Consider the following 15,560-nt stretch of genomic DNA (forward strand, 5'->3'; position numbering starts at 1 on the left):
TAGACAGAAAAGCAATACTCCAGTCCATTCTAACAATGCTTTACACTGTTAGAAGCAAGTGCTTGTCTTTCGAGAAAAACGCATGTGCGTTTCTATGGCAACCTTCTTAAAAAATAAGTATACTTCCAAAGAAAGTACTTATCTTTTAAACTACAGCATTTAAACAGAAATGCAACACACCATTCCCTTCTAACAATGCTTTACACTGTTAACTGCAAGTGTTTCTCTTTTGAGAGAAACGCTTGTGTGTTTCTATCTGAATTTTCTAAAAAAATAAGTACACTTTCAAAGGAAAGTGCTTCAATTTCAACTAAAGCATTTAGACAGAAATGCTTATCTTTCAAAGTATAGCATGTAGACAGAAAATCAATACTATATTCCATTCTAAAAATGCTTTACACTGTTAGGAGCAAGTGCTCATCTTTTGAGAAAAACTCATGTGCCTTTCTATCTCAACCTTCTAAAAAAATAAGTACACCTTAAAAAGAAAGAGCTTATCTTTAAACTACAGCATTTGAATAGAAATGCAACACACCATTCCCTGCTAAAAATGCTTTACACTTGTAGAAGGAAGCGGCGGGTCTGCGTCCCGCCACCCGGCCGCCAGCTAACTTTACACCCGAAATAATTACACGGAAACTGTTTTCTTTTAAAACACTGCCTGGCCCATAGTTTCATCCTCTTATTGGTTAATTCTCACATCTTCCTTTAACCCATATTAAGTAATCTGTGTAGCACCATGGCGTGTGGCTTACCAGGAGAGATCTTAACCTGCGTCCATCTTGGTGAGGAGAAGCATGGAGACTCACTATCACAACTGCCTGAAGCGTCTCCCCCACTCTTCTTCCTTGTTCCCACAGTTCTGTTCTGTCTACTCCACCTACCTAAATTTCTGTCTCTTAAAGGTCCAAGGCAGTTTTCTTTATTAATTAACCAATGAAAGAAACATAGACAGATAACTCTCCTCCATCATTTCCCCTTTTTCTGTTTAAACAAAAAAGAAAGGCTTCAACTTTAACATAGCAAAATTACATATAAAACAGTTATCAAGCAAGTATTACAGTTACAATATTTAAATCTATTTTATCTTTTATCATAACTAAGGAAATCTATAACTATCTATTTATTCTTCAACTCCATCAAAGACTCCAGAAGGATATAATATTACCTAAGTAAACAAGTCATTTGCAACTTTCAAACTCTAGAAATGACAGAGACAACTCGCTGCCTAGACAGTCACCCAAAGTTCCTCTGTACCGTTGGGGCATCCATCTTCAGCCTTCAGGCCCATAGTGTCCAGCAGACATTTCCATGAAGCAGGAAATTCCAAAGACAGTTCAGTCACTTTCTGCTGTGTCCTGCAGAACGTCTTGCAGACTCTTTAATGAATCAGGAACCCCAAAAGGCCATCTCACCTTTAGGCAAGTTCAGCAGTCCTCTTTTTGTGGGTTCCTTGTGTCCAGTTGATGCAACAGTCCAGGCAAGAGCAGTTTCTTGCCCAAATGGCTAACAAACTCCATAAGTAGCCTTTTCGATGCCCATCTTCCTCTCGAAGTAGATTGGTGCTGCCAGGAGCAGACGTGTCTCATTGTCATGAAAAACTCTAAGTTATTAAAACATTAAATGCCATATTCTGCAGTCTTTGAAAGATATGAAGAATGCCTATCTGAAATATATCTATGCACATCTAGAAAATCTAACTAACATGACTACAAGTTTGACTATTGAAAGATATGAAGAATGCCTATTTAACTAAAGTATATCTCTATATATCTAGAAAATCTAACAAACATGACTACAAGCTTGACTATTATCGATGATTATCCATTAACAACCTATATTTCCTAATTATACATTACAGTTTTTAAAATGAACTACACTATCAAAATAGCTTAATCAAGATCAGAAATACATATACATATAACAAAATTGACCTTAAAATCTATACCAATGCAAATTATTCATATCTATATCATCTCCCCCTTTAAATGTAAAAGAACATTTATTAACAATATTCGGGAAAATGGGCGCAGTTATTTCTCTCCAAACTGCTTCCTGCTGAATGGGGGCGTTGTTATTTAGGTCTTTCATGGTATAACCTGTCTGCCAGGTTCATCTCAGTCGGCAGTTGAGCGAAGTAATTTTTTGAAGATGTTCATAGCAACCTTTCAGGAGGGCGTGGTCTATCATACCATATTGGGATAGAAGCAATCCACAGAGTCTCGTCCTCTGTGAAAACAAAAGAAGAAACTCTTTTCCAAACATCAGGTTCTTAGATCCAAATCCTGAAGTCATACCATTAAAATGTCCATTCTGGTCTAGCCTGGCAGCCCATATAATGAAATGTCTCTCTGTACTTAGCTCCTTTACAGTCAAAAAAATCAAAGAAAACACAACAAAATACATAATCCAGACTCTCTGTGAATTTTCCATTTTTATGCGGCTTATTTTCATTCTATCACTTTACTTTATTCTGTCTCTTTAAAGACTTTAGCCTTTTTTTTAAGGCATTAACTTTATTTTTTATATTTTCTTCTTCTCTCTCTCAAGCCTACATACATTCATCCAACACTGTGACTCATTTAAGTCTTTTATGTCTGAATTTGTCCTATTGTGAATCTGTAATTTTTTTACTGTCGAGAAACTTGTTTGATTTGAGCCTTTACATTGCTAAGTGCTTAAGACTCTAAGCTGTGACATTCCTAGGTCAAAAACAGGTACTGCGGGCTTGCCCTGCCCAGTCCAACATGGCGGAGCCGCTTGTGACTCTTAATCGGTTGCACCTCTGAGCTGCAGAGCCGCTGGGCTGTTCTGGATGTTGGCTCCACCTCTCTCCACTTTCAAAATGGAGGATGTACCATTTTCTACTAGCTCTGGGGCCTCCAGGTAGGAGCCACACTCAGCACTTTAATTCTGAGACTGAGTGTGCGGCACAGAAACTCATTTCATCCAAGTTACAGCCAAATCTGAAGCGCAGAGTACCGTGCAGCCTGGAAACATCGGCAGAAATCCGCCATGCTCTCCCGCTCGCCTAAGCCTGATTCCGCCATCTGCCCAGGTGCAGGCGGGGAGCAGTGAGCCATTGGCATGGTCTCAGAGCACTTTCTTTCCGATCCCCAGCAGGCACACAAACATCCAGTCCATAAAAGCCACTGAAATGCTATAAAGCCAGAGTTCGCACTGGCGGCACAGCACCACGAAGCCGCGTTTTAAAATGACTCAGCGTTTTCTCTGCTGCTATTGCCGAAACAGGAAATCTCTCTAAGGCACATCCAGGCAAACAGCAAAAAGCTGTGTTAAACTCTCTCTCTCCTTTATTTAAAGCTTTATCAGGTTTTTAAGTGGATTTAGTCACCACGTTAGAGCGCGAATCTGTAGTATGAATCGGCGGGGCTGTGTCCCGCCACCCAGCCGCTGGCTAACTTTACACCCGAAATAATTACACGGAAACTGTATTCTTTTAAAACACTGCCTGGCCCATAGTTTCCTCCTCTTATTGGTTAATTCTCACATCTTCCTTTAACCCATATTTAGTAATCTGTGTAGCACCATGAGGTGTGGCTTACCGGGAGAGATCTTAACATGCGTCCATCTTGGAGAGGAGAAGCATGGAGACTCACTATCGCAACTGCCTGAAGCGTCTAACCCCACTCTACATCCTTGTTCCCACAGTTCTGTTCTGTCTACTCCACCTACATAATTTTCTGTCTCTTAAAGGGCCAAGGCAGTTTTCTTTATTAATTAACCAATGAAAGAAACATAGACAGATAACTCTCCTCCATCACACACTGTTAGTTGCAAGTGTTTCTCTTTTGAGAGAAATGCCTGTGTGTTTCTATCTCAAGTTTCTAAAGAAATAAGTACACTTTCAAAGGAAAAAGTTTCAATTTCAACTAAAGCATTTAGACAGAAATGCTTATCTTTTAAAGTACAGTATGTAGACAGAAAAGCAATACTCCAGTCCATTCTAATAATGCTTTACACTGTTAGAAGCAAGTGCTCGTCTTTTGAGAAAAACGCATGTGCGTTTCTATCTCAACCTTCTAAAAAAATAAGTATACTTTCAAAGGAAAGTGCTTCAATTTCAACTAAAGCATTTAGACAGAAATACTTATCTTTCAAAGTACAGCATGGACACAGAAAAGCAATACTCCAGTACATTATAACAATGCTTTACTCTGTTAGAAGCAAGTGCTCGTCTTTTAAGAAAAACGCATGTGCCTTTCTATCTAGCCTTCTAAAAAAATAAGTATACCTTAAAAAGAAAGAGCTTATCTTTTAAACTACAGCATTTAAACAGAAATGCAACACACCATTCCCTTCTAACAATGCTTTACACTGTTAGTTGCAAGTGTTTCTCTTTTGAGAGAAATGCCTGTGTGTTTCTATCTCAAGTTTCTAAAGAAATAAGTACACTTTCAAAGGAAAGTGCTTCAATTTCAACTAAAGCATTTAGACAGAAATGCTTATCTTTCAAAGTACAGCATGTAGACAGAAAAGCAATACTCCAGTCCATTCTAATAATGCTTTACACTGTTAGAAGCAAGTGCTCGTCTTTTGAGAAAAACGCATGTGCGTTTCTATCTCAACCTTCTAAAAAAATAAGTATACTTTCAAAGGAAAGTGCTTCAATTTCAACTAAAGCATTTAGACAGAAATGCTTATCTTTCAAAGTAAAGCATGTAGACAGAAAAGCAATACTCCAGTCCATTTTAACAATGCTTTACTCTGTTAGAAGCAGGTGCTCGTCTTTTAAGAAAAACGCATGTGCCTTTCTATCTCAGCCTTCTAAAAAAATAAGTATACCTTAATAAGAAAGAGGTTATCTTTTAAACTACAGCATTTAAACAGAAATGCAACACAACATTCCCTGCTAACAATGCTTTACACTGTTAGTTGCAAGTGTTTCTCTTTTGAGAGAAATGCCTGTGTGTTTCTATCTCAAGTTTCTAAAGAAATAAGTACACTTTCAAAGGAAAGTGCTTCAATTTCAACGAAAGCATTTCGACAGAAATGCTTATCTTTCAAAGTACAGCATGTAGACAGAAAAAAAATACTCCAGTCCATTCTAACAATGCTTTACACTGTTAGAAGCAAGTGCTCGTCTTTTTAGAAAAACGCATGTGCGTTTCTGTGGCAACCTTCTTAAAAAATAAGTAACCTTCCAAAGAAAGTAAATATCTTTTAAACTACAGCATTTAAAGAGAAATGCAAGACACCATTCCCTTCTAACAATGCTTTACACTGTTAACTGCAAGTGTTTCTCTTTTGAGAGAAACGCTTGTGTGTTTCTATCTGAATTTTCTAAAAAAAATAAGTATACTTTCAAAGAAAATTGCTTTCAATTTCAACTAAACCATTTAGACAGAAATGCTTATCTTTCAAAGTACAGCATGTAGACAGAAAATCAATACTATATTCCATTGTAACAATGCTTTACACTGTCAGGAACAAGTGCTCATCTTTTGAGAAAAACGCATGTGCGTTTCTATTGCAACCTTCTTAAAAAATAAGTAACCTTCCAAAGAAAGTACTTATCTTTTAAACTACAGCATTTCAACAGAAATGCAACACACCATTCCCTGCTAACAATGCTTTACACTGTTAGTTTCAAGTGTTTCCCTTTTGAGAGTAATGCCTGTGTGTTTCTATCTCAAGTTTCTAAAGAAATAAGTACACTTTCAAAGGAAAGTGCTTCAATTTCAACTAAAGCATTTTGACAGAAATGCTTATCTTTCAAACTACAGCATTGGAACAGAAATGCAACACACCATTACCTGCTAACAATGTTTAAACTGTTACGAAAAAATGCTCATCTTTTGAGAAAAACGCATGTGCCTTTCTATCTCAACCTTCTAAAAAAATAAGTATACTTTCATAAGAAAGTGCTTATCTTTTAAACTACTGCATTTGAACAGAAATGAGAAACACCATTCCCTTCTAACAATACTTTACACTGTTAGTTGCAAGTGTTTCTCTTTGAGAAAGAGCTGTGTGTTTCTATCTGAAGTTTCTAAAAAAATAAGTACACTTTCAAAGGAAAGTGCTTCAATTTCAAATAAAGCATTTAGGCAGAAATGCTTATCTTTAAAAATACGTCATGTAGACAGAAAATCAATACTATATTCCATTCTAAAAATGCTTTACACTGTTAGGAGCAAGTGCTCATCTTTTGAGAAAAACACATGTGTCTTTCTATCTCAACAGTCTAAAAAAATAAGTATACCTTAAAAAGAAAGAGCTTATCTTTTAAACTTCAGCATTTGAATAGAAATGCAACACACCATTCCTTGCTAACAAGCTTTACACTGTTAATTGCAAGTGTTTCTCTTTTGAGAGAAATGCCTGTGTGTTTCTATCTGAAGTTTGTAAAGAAAGAAGTACACTTTCAAAGGAAAGTGCTTGCATTTCAACTAAAGCATTTCGACATTAATGCTTATATTTCAAAGTACAGCATGTAGACAGAAAAGCAATACTCCATTACATTCTAACAATACTTTACACTGTTAGGAACAAGTGCTCATCTTTTGAGAAAAACGCATGTGCGATTCTTTTGCAACCATCTAAAAAAATAAGTATACTTTCAAAGGAAAGTGCTTATCTTTCAAACTACAGCATTTGAACAGAAATGGAACACACCATTCCCTCCTAACAATGCTTTACACTGTTAACTGCAAGTGTTTCTCTTTTGAGAGAAACGCTTGTGTGTTTCTATCTGAAGTTTCTAAAAAAATAAGTACCCTTTCAAAGGAAAGTGCTACAATTTCAACTAAAGCATTTAGACAGAAATCCTTATCTTTCAACGTACAGCATGTAGACAGAAAAGCAATACTCCATCCCATTCTAACAATGCTTTACACTGTTAGGAAAAAGTGCTCATCTTTGAAAAAAAGCATGTGCCTTTCTATCTCAACCTTCTAAAAAAATAAGTATACTTTCATAAGAAAGTGCTTATCTTTAAAACTACAGCGTTTGAATAGAAATGCAACACACCATTCCCTGCTAACAAGCTTTACACTGTTATTTGCAAGTGTTTCTCTTTTGAGAGAAATGCCTGTGTGTTTCTATCTCAAGTTTCTAAAGAAATAAGTACACTTTCAAAGGAAAGTGCTTCAATTTCAACGAAAGCATTTCGACAGAAATGCTTATCTTTCAAAGTACAGCATGTAGACAAAAAAGCAATACTCCATTACATTCTAACAATACTTTACACTGTTAGGAACAAGTGCTCATCTTTTGAGAAAAACGCATGTGCGTTTCTATTGCAACCTTCTAAAAAAATAAGTATACTTATAAAGGAAAGTGCTTATCTTTCAAACTACAGCATTTGAACAGAAATGCAACACACCATTCCCTCCTAACAATGCTTTACAATGTTAGGAACGAGTGCTCATCTTTTGAGCAAAACGCATGTGCGTTTCTATCGCAACCTTCTTAAAAAATAAGTATACTTCCAAAGAAAGCACTTATCTTTTAAACTACAGCATTAAAACAGAAATGCAACACACCATTCCCTTCTAACAATGCTTTACACTGTTAACTGCAAGTGTTTCTCTTTTGAGAGAAACGCTTGTGTGTTTCTATCTCAAATTTCTAAAGAAATAAGTGCACTTTCAAAGGAAAGTGCTTCAGTTTCAACTAAAGCATTTAGACAGAAATGCTAATCTTTCAAAGTAGAGCATGTAGACAGAAAAGCAATGCTCCAAACCATTCTAAAAATGCTTTACACTGTTAGGAGCAAGTGCTCATCTTTTGAGAAAAAGTCATGTGCCTTTCTATCTCAACCTTCTAAAAAAATAAGTACACCTTAAAAAGAAAGAGCTTATCTTTTAAAGTACAGAATATGAATAGAAATGCAACACACCATTCCCTGCTAACAATGCTTTACACTGTTAGTTGCAAGTGTTTCTCTTTTGAGAGAAATGCCTGTGTGTTTCTATCTCAAGTTTCTAAAGAAATAAGTACACTTTCAAAGGAAAGTGCTTCAATTTCAACCTAAGCATTTAGGCAGAAATGCTTATCTTTCAAAGTACAGCATTTGAACAGAAATGCAACACACCATTCCCTGCTAACAATGCTTTACACTGTTAGGAAAAAGGGCTTATCTTTTGAGAAAAACGCATCTGCGTTTCTAGTGCAACTTTCTTAAAAAATAAGTATACTTCCAAAGAAAGTACTTATCTTTTAAACTACAGCATTTAAACAGAAATGCAACACACAATTCCCTTCTAACAATGCTTTCCACTGTTAACTGCAAGTGTTTCTCTTTTGAGAGAAACGCTTGTGTGTTTCTATCTCAAGTTTCTAAAGAAATAAGTACACTTTCAAAGGAAAGTGCTTCAATTTCAACTAAAGCATTTAGACAGAAATGCTTATCTTTCAAAGTACAGCATGTAGACAGAAAAACAATACTCCAGTACATTCTAACAATGCTTTACCATGTTAGAAGTAAGTCCTCGTCTTTTGAGAAAAACGCATGTGCCTCTCTATCTCAACCTTCTAAAAAAATAAGTACACCTTAAAAAGAAAGAGCTTATCTTTTAAACTACAGCATTTGAATAGAAATGCAACACACCATTCCCTGCTAACAAGCTTTACAATGTTATTTGCAAGTGTTTCTCTTTTGAGAGAAATGCCTGTGTGTTTCTATCTCAAGTTTCTAAAGAAATAAGTACACTTTCAAAGGAAAGTGCTTCAATTTCAACTAAAGCATTTAGACAGAAATGCTTATCTTTCAAAGTACAGCATGTAGACAGAAAAGCAATACTCCATTCCATTCTAACAGTGCTTTACACTGTTAGGAACAAGTGCTCATCTTTTGAGAAAAACGCATGTGCGTTTCTATTGCAATATTCTTAAAAAATAAGTGTACTTCCAAAGAAAGTACTTATCTTTTAAACTACAGCATTTAACAGAAATGCAACACACCATTCCCTTCTAACAATGCTTTACACTGTTAGTTGCAAGTGTTTCTCTTTTGAGAAAGTGCTGTGTGTTTCTATCTGAAGTTTCTAAAGAAATAAGTACACTTTCAAAGGAAAGTGCTTCAATTTCAACTAAAGCATTTAGACAGAAATGCTTATCTTTCAAAGTACAGCATGTAGACAGAAAAGCAATACTCCAGTCAATTCTAACAATGCTTTACCATGTTAGAAGCAAGTGCTCGTCTTTTGAGAAAAACGCATGTGCCTTTCTATCTCAACCTTCTAAAAAAATAAGTATACTTTCAAAGGAAAGTGCTTATCTTTCAAACTACAGCATTTGAACAGAAATGCAACACACCATTCCCTGCTAACAATGCTTTACACTGTTAGGAGCAAGTGCTCATCTTTTGAGAAAAACTCCTGTGCCTTTCTATCTCAACCTTCTAAAAAAATAAGTACAACTTAAAAAGAAAGAGCTTATCTTTTAAACTACAGCATTTGAATAGAAATGCAACACACCATTATCTGCTAACAAACTTTACACTGTTATTTGCAAGTGTTTCTCTTTTGAGAGAAATGCCTGTGTGTTTCTATCTCAAGTTTCTAAAGAAATAAGTACACTTTCAATGGAAAGTGCTTCAATTTCAACTAAAGCATTTAGACAGAAATGCTTATCTTTCAAAGTACAGCATGTAGACAGAAAAGCAATACTCCATTCCATTCTAAAAATGCTTTACACTGTTAGGAACAAGTGCTCATCTTTTGAAAAAACGCATGTGCGTTTCTATCGCAAACTTCTTAAAAAAGTAAGTTTACTTACAAAGAAAGTACTTATCTTTTAAACTACAGCATTTAAACAGAAATGCAACACACCATTCCCTTCTAACAATGCTTTACACTGTTAACTGCAATTGTTTCTCTTTTGAGAGAAACGCTTGAGTGTTTCTATCTCTAGTTTCTAAAGAAATAAGTACACTTTCAAAGGAAAGTGCTTCAATTTCAACTAAAGCATTTAGGCAGAAATGCTTATCTTTCAAACTACAGCATTTGAACAGAAATGCAACACACCATTCCCTGCTAACAATGCTTTACACTGTTAGGAAAAAGGGCTCTTCTTTTGAGAAAAACGCATCTGCGTTTCTATTGCAACTTTCTTAAAAAATAAGTATACTTCCAAAGAAAGTACTTATCATTTAAACTAAAGAATTTAAACAGAAATGCAACACACCATTCCCTTCTAACAATGCTTTACACTGTTAACTGCAAGTGTTTCTCTTTTGAGAAACGCCTGTGCGTTTCTATCTGAAGTTTCTAAAAAAATAAGTACACTTTCAAAGGCAAGTGCTTCAATTTCAACTAAAGCATTTAGACAGAAATGCTTATCTTTCAAAGTACAGCATGTAGACAGAAAAGCAATACTCCAGTCCATTCTAACAATGCTTTACACTGTTAGAAGCAAGTGCTCGTCTTTTGAGAAAAATGCATGTGCCTTTCTATCTCAACCTTCTAAAAAAATAAGTATACTTTCAGAGGAAAGTGCTTATCTTTCAAACTACAGCATTTGAACAGAAATGCAACACACCATTCCCTGCTAACAATGCTTTACACTGTTAGGAACAAGTGCTCATCTTTTGAGAAAACGCATGTGCGTTTCTATTGCAACCTTCTTAAAAAATAATTATACTTCCAAAGAAAGTACTTATCTTTTAAACTACAGCATTTAAACAGAAATGCAACACACCATTCCCTTCTAACAATGCTTTACACTGTTAGTTGCAAGTGTTTCTCTTTTGAGAGAAACGCTTGTGTGTTTCTATCTCAAGTTTCTAAAGAAATAAGTACACTTTCAAAGGAAAGTGCTTCAATTTCAACTAAAGCATTTAGACAGAAATGCTTATCTTTCAAAGTACAGCATGTAGACAGAAAAGCAATACTCCATTCCATTCTAACAATGCTTTACACTGTTAGAAGCAAGTGCTCGTCTTTTGAGAAAAACACATGTGCGTTTCTATCTCAACCTTCTAAAAAAATAAGTATACCTTAAAAAGAAAGAGCTTATCTTTTAAACTACAGCATTTAAACAGAAATGCAACACACCATTCCCTTCTAACAATGCTTTACACTGTTAGTTGCAAGTGTTTCTCTTTTGAGAAAGAGCTGTGTGTTTCTATATGAAGTTTCTAAAGAAATAAGTACACTTTCAAAGAAATGTGCTTCAATATCAACTAAAGCATTTAGACAGAAATGCTTATCTTTCAAAGTACAGCATGTAGACAGAAAAGCAATACTCCATTACATTCTAACAATGCTTTACACTGTTAGAAGCAAGTGCTAGTCTTTTGAGAAAAACGCATGTGCCTTTCTATCTCAACCTTCTAAAAAATAAGTATACTTTCAAAGGAAAGTACTTATCTTTCAAACTACAGCATTTGAACAGAAATGCAACACACCATTCCCTTCTAACAATGCTTTACACTGCTAGTTTCAAGTGTTTCTCTTTTGAGAAAGTGCTGTGTGTTTCTATATGAAGTTTCTAAAAAAATAAAATAAGTACACTTTCAAGGAAAGTGCTTCAATTTCAACTAAAGCATTTAGACAGAAATGCTTATCTTTCAAAGTACAGCATGTAGACAGAAAAGCAATACTCCATTACATTCTAACAATGCTTTACCATGTTAGAAGCAAGTGCTCGTCTTTTGAGAAAAACGCATGTGCCTTTCTATCTCAACCATCTAAAAAAATAAGTATACTTTCAAAGGAAAGTACTTATCTTTCAAACTACAGCATTTGAACAGAAATGCAACACACCATTCCCTGCTAACTATGCTTTACACTGTTAGGAACAAGTGCTCATCTTTTGAGAAAAACGCATGTGCGTTTCTATTGCAACCTTCTTAAAAAATAAGTATACTTCCAAAGAAAGTACTTATCTTTAAACTACAGCATTTAAACAGAAATGCAACACATCATTCCCTTCTAACAATGCTTTACACTGTTAGTTTCAAGTGTTTCTCTTTTGAGAAAGAGCTGTGTGTTTCTATCTGAAGTTTCTAAAAAAATAAGTACACTTTCAAAGGAAAGTGCTTCAATTTCAACTAAAGCATTTAGACAGAAATGCTTATCTTTCAAAGTACAGCATGTAGACAGAAAAGCAATACTCCAGTCCATTCTAACAATGCTTTACTCTGTTAGAAGCAAGTGCTCGGCTTTTGAGAAAAACGCATGTGCCTTTCTATCTCAAACTTCTAAAAAAATATGTATACCTAAAAAGAAAGAGCTTATCTTTTAAACTCTAGCATTTGAATAGAAATGCAACACACCATTCCCTGCTAACTATTCTTTACACTGTTAGTTGCAAGTGTTTCTCTTTTGAGAGAAATGCCTATGTGTTTCTATCTGAAGTTTCTAAAGAAATAAGTACACTTTCAAAAGAAAGTGCATCAATTTCAACTAAAGCATTTAGACAGAAATGCTTATCTTTCAAAGTAAAGCATGTAGTCAGAAAAGCAATAAAATATTCCATTCTAACAATGCTTTACACCGTTAGGAACAAGTGCTCATCTTTTGAGAAAAACACATGTGCTTTTCTATTGCAACCTTCTTAAAAAATAAGTGTAATTCCAAAGAAAGTACTTATCTTTTAAACTACAGCATTTAAACAGAAATGCAACACACCATTCCCTAATGACAATGCTTTACACTGTTAACTGCAAGTGTTTCTCTTTTGAAAGAAACGCTTTTGTGTTTCTATCTCAAGTTTCTAAAGAAATAAGTACACTTTCAAAGGAAAGTGCTTCATTTTCACCTAAAGCATTTAGACAGAAATGATTATCTTTCAAAATACAGCATGTAGACAGAAAAGCAATACTCCAGTCCATTCTAACAATGCTTTACACTGTTAGAAGCAAGTGCTCGTCTTTTGAGAAAAACTCATGTGCCTTTCTATCTCAACCTTCTAAAAAAATAAGTATACTTTCAAAGAAAGTGCTTATCTTTCAAACTACAGCATTTGAACAGAAATGCAACACACCATTCCCTGCTAACAATTCTTTACACTGTTAGGAACAAGTGCTCATCTTTTGAGAAAAACGCATGTGCGTTTCTATTGCAACCTTCTTAAAAAATAAGTATACTTCCAAAGAAAGTACTTATCTTTTAAACTACAGCATTTAAACAGAAATGCAACACACCATTCCCTTCTAACAATGCTTTACACTGTTAGTTGCAAGTGTTTCTCTTTGAGAAAGAGCTGTGTGTTTCTATCTGAAGTTTCTAAAGAAATAAGTACACTTTCAAAGAAATGTGCTTCAATTTCAACTAAAGCATTTAGACAGAAATGCTTATCTTTCAAAGAGAGCATTTTTAAGGAAAAGCAATACTCCATTACATTCTAACAATGCTTTACACTGTTAGAAGCAAGTGCTCGTCTTTTGAGAAAAACGCATGTGCATTTCTATCACAACCTTCATACAAAATAAGTATACTTCCAAAGAAAGTACCTTATCTTTCAAGCTACAGCATTTTGAACAGAAATGCAACACACCATTCCCTGCTAACAATGGTTTACACTGTTAGAAACAAGTGTCTTCTCTTTTGAGAAAGAGCTGTGTGTTTCCATATGAAGTTTCTAAAAAAATAATTACACTTTCAAGGGAAAGTGCTTCAATTTCAAATAAAGCATTTAGACAGAAATGCTTATCTTTCAAAGTACAGCATGTATCACTGCTCTCATATCCACCCTTCCTATATCCCAAGCACCCCATTCCTCCGAGCTCCCCCCGCTCTCCCCTTCACACTTTTCTCTCCCCATCTTCCCTTGGCCCAGTCTTGCCCAACCCTCAAGATCCCAATTTTGCCTGGCGATCGTGTCTACTTCCAATATCCAGGAGGATTACTATATCTTTTTTGGGAGTTCACCTTCTTATTATCTTCTTCTTCATGGACGGGCTCTGTGGGAGCCTTCTCAGCTTGGTCGATCACCTTCCTGGACCTGGGGGGAGTTGGGAGGACCTTGGTCTAGCATAGAGTGGGGAACCCTGATGGCTCCTTGGCCTTGAGAGGGAGGGAGGGGAGGTATGGGTGGAGGGGAGGGGAGGGAAGGGGGAGAAGGAGGGGAGAGAAAGGGGAGAAGGAGGGGAGGGAGGGGGAGGAGGAGGGAAGGAGATGGAAATTTTTAAATATAAAAAAAAATAAACCATGAGAAAAAAAAAAAAAAAAAACAAAGTACAGCATGTAGACAGAAAATCAATACTATTTTCCATTTTAACAATTCTTTACACTGTTAGAAGCAAGTGCTCAGTCTTTTGAGAATAACGCATGTGCCGTTTCTATTGCAACCTTCTAAAAAATAAGTATACTTTCAAAGGAAAGTACTTATCTTTCAAACTACAGCATTTGAACAGAAATGCAACACACCATTCCCTGCTAACAATGCTTTACACTGTTAGGAACAAGTGCTCATCTTTTGAGAAAAACGCATGTGCGTTTCTATTGCAACCTTCTTAAAAAATAAGTATACTTCCAAGCAAGTACTTATCTTTTAAACTACAGCATTTAAACAGAAATGCAACACATCATTCCCTTCTAACAATGCTTTACATTGTTAGTTTCAAGTGTTTCTCTTTTGAGAAAGAGCTGTGTGTTTCTATCTGAAGTTTCTAAAAAAATAAGTACACTTTCAAAGGAAAGTGCTTCAATTTCAACTAAAGCATTTAGACAGAAATGCTTTTCTTTCAAAGTACAGCATGTCAACAGAAAAGCAATACTCCAGTCCATTCTAACAATGCTTTACTCTGTTAGAAGCAAGTGCTCGGCTTTTGAGAAAAACGCATATGCCTTTCTATCTCAAACTTCTAAAAAAATAAGTATACCTTAAAAAGAAAGAGCTTATCTTTTAAACTACAGCATTTGAATAGAAATGCAACACACCATTCCCTGCTAACTATTCTTTACACTGTTAGTTGGAAGTGTTTCCCTTTTGAGAGAAATCTTGTGCGTTTCTATCTGAAGTTTTAAAGAAATAAGTACACTTTCAAAGGAAAGTGATTCAATTTCAACTAAAGCATTTAGACAGAAATGCTTATCTTTCAAAGTACAGCATGTAGACAGAAAAGCAATACTATATTCCATTGTAACAATGCTTTACATTGTTAGGAACAAGTGCTCTTCTTTTGAGAAAAACACATGTGCTTTTCTATTGCAACCTATTTAAAAAATAATTATACTTTCAAAGAAAGTACTTATCTTTTAAACTACAGCATTTAAACAGAAATTCAATGCAACATTCCCTTCTAACAATGCTTTACACTATTAGTTGCAAGTGTTTCTCTTTTGAGAGAAAAGCTTGTGTGTTTCTACCTGAAGTTTCTAAAGAAATAAGTACACTTTCAAAGAAATGTGCTTCAATTTCAACTAAAGCATTTAGACAGAAATGCTTATCTTTCAAAGTACAGCATGTAGATAGAAAAGCAAGACTCCAGTCAACTCTAACAATGCTTTACACTGTTAGAAGCAAGTGCTCGTCATTTGGGAAAAATGCATGTGCCCTTCTATCTCAACCTTCTAAAAAAATAAGTATACTTTCAGAGGAAAGTGCTTATCTTTCAAACAACAGCATTTGAACAGAAATGCAACACA

The sequence above is a fragment of the Arvicola amphibius genome, chromosome 7 (genome assembly GCF_903992535.2).
Source record: "Arvicola amphibius chromosome 7, mArvAmp1.2, whole genome shotgun sequence".
Taxonomy (NCBI): Eukaryota; Metazoa; Chordata; class Mammalia; order Rodentia; family Cricetidae; genus Arvicola; species Arvicola amphibius.